Consider the following 2241-nt stretch of genomic DNA (forward strand, 5'->3'; position numbering starts at 1 on the left):
CCTGGTTACAGAAATGACTCTGTATAAGTACGTCTTTTTTTTTTTTCTTAATATACATTGTTCTATATACACAGTATAGAAAAACTAAGTTGGCTCAGCTATAATAACTAGTGTTAAAAAAAAAAGACAGATGATGTTTTTTGGTCTGCAACAAAGCAAGTTACTTTTCTGTTCAGCTAACATGTACATATATATATATATAAATACATACATATATATATATATACACACACACGATAAAACAAGCTTTAAAAGTATTCAGGAGGGGAAAATAAATTATCTCTAAACTATTAAGTCACACAACAGATATGCCTTTACTTACTTGACTAACTACCTATAGACTCTCATAATCAATCTCTTCAGTGTTTGCTTATTCTACTAGTTTATTTCAAGAATGTTTCAGTTCTGCCCCTAAATGCCATACATCTCCTTGGTGGAAGCATAGATGTGCGACACTTGGAGCTTGGTGGTGAAGTTCGGAGTCTTACACTCCCACTAAGGCCCACTTCTTTAACTGTACAACAGATAGAATAAAGAAACCATAAAGGTAAGCGAGAGCATAGTTAGGGCAAGCAGCAGCTGCTGGAACCAGATACATCGTTCGACTTGGTCTTCAAGCTTCCTAGTGCTCGCTACCAAACGACTGAGCTGAAGAGGGAAAAGAGGATGAAAGGTTTGCATCAGTACATTAATCATGTGCGTGGCAAACGAATATTAGAAACCCCACAAACAAGTACGGGAGAGAGTGAGTGCACTCTGAGAGGCTGGGTGGAAAGGCAATGAGGAATTAGACTTGGCTGGTGAGGGGATGTGCCTCTCTCTATTCTTGTTTTGAAAAGATCTAATTTTCAAGTTGCAAAAGGAGTGAAGCTATCGTTTCCTGGAGGTACTGAAACCAACTCTTCAGAAAGAGGCCCTCCCCCTTTTTCAAATGTAAATGCACTACATGGTACCTTTTCTGGGAGATCATGTTTTTCGATGAGCTTTCAGAAAGAAACGGCTCTCTGAAAGTAACTCACCGCTTACCATTTCTGATCTGGCTTCCCTTCACAAAGAGGAGAGCATTTCTGTCATGTCTATGCCAAAAGGTTTCCTTATGTCAGTGGGGAAAAATGGATTTCTAATACTGATTAACATTAAGGACTTTGTTTTAGTTCGGAAGAAAGAACACTTACCTGATGGCAGAGGTCTTCACTGGTTTTATCTGACATGTTAAAGGCATGATCTTTCCATGTAAGACTAGATGGTTTACAGCTCTCAACAATATGGCATCTTAACCTACGAAAATCCAAGGGAAACGTAACTTCTTGAAGCTGTTAATGAATTTTTTAAAAAGTAAAATATAAGGTGAAAAAAAGTAAACACAGAAGTGTGTGTCACAGAGGGGAAAGCATTCACTTCTCTGCCCAGAGATACCTAAGGGAGCCGCTCACTGTGTATTTATCTTCGAAGGGCAGCAGAATTTGTCACCCCCTCAAAATATGCCTCTGTGGTACAAGGTTTATCTTGAGCTGGTTATTCTCTAAGAAAAAGCAGACACAGGAAAAGTTCTGGAAACTGAATCAGTTCAGCTCAGTCGTGTTTGACTCTCTACGACCCCAGGGACTGCAGCAATGTAGTCCATGAGCCCATGGACTGAATAGCAGTTACCTTTTTGTGAGAGACATTTACAGTTACACAAGAAGTCGCCTTCTCTATAGCAGAAAGAGCAGGATGACTCTAAACCTCTGGAAACTCTTATCAGTGGAGAAGGTGGGGACTTAAGTATGTGGGACAACCTTACCTGTGTATACCATGCTTGTCCTGCTCACCTCCCAGTCCCTCACCCCTAACATCATCTTTTATCTTTAGTTGGAGATGATATTTAAGGTGATGTCATGGGCCACTTCAGGGAGTTTCACGGTTTTCCCGGGTATCCCTCCAGTATACAGGAGTTATACATGCTATTAAACTTCTGTTTTTCTCCTGTTTTCTTCTATTCATCTGTCTATGATTATGCAGGCTGGGGGATGTCTCAGTCAAGAACCTAGAAAAGTAAAGGGTGAACTCTTTTTCCTCTCCTACAGGTTGGCAATCTCCCATGGGACCTGCCAGGACACCATCCTCGCTTGGGACCCTGGAAATACAGAAGAAGCCAGAGAGGGTAAAGATTCTTTCCACAGTCCTCTCTCCCGGATTTCACTCTGGTGGCAGCTGAGAGACGAAGGTAAACATTTCACCTTGTCCCTTCTTTTCCAAATA

The 2241-nt window shown here is 40.9% G+C and overlaps 1 long non-coding RNA gene across 2 annotated transcripts in view; it reads right to left on the reverse strand.

Moving 5' to 3' along the window:
• The window catches only part of LOC104994351, a 12911-nt gene that overhangs the window by 2032 nt on the left and 8638 nt on the right, over nucleotides 1–2241 (reverse strand). Inside the window, exons 3-4 of one of the 2 annotated variants that reach the window (XR_825938.1) lie at nucleotides 1176–1278; nucleotides 50–648 (exon numbers count right to left, since the gene is read on the reverse strand). This is a non-coding gene — a long non-coding RNA (uncharacterized LOC104994351). Of the gene's footprint in view, nucleotides 1–49; nucleotides 649–1175; nucleotides 1279–2241 lie in introns of those variants that run through there. The other variant, XR_825937.1, reaches the window with a different exon arrangement.

The sequence above is a fragment of the Bison bison genome, unplaced genomic scaffold (genome assembly GCF_000754665.1).
Source record: "Bison bison bison isolate TAMUID 2011002044 unplaced genomic scaffold, Bison_UMD1.0 scf7180017849832, whole genome shotgun sequence".
In the NCBI taxonomy this organism is placed as follows: Eukaryota; Metazoa; Chordata; class Mammalia; order Artiodactyla; family Bovidae; genus Bison; species Bison bison.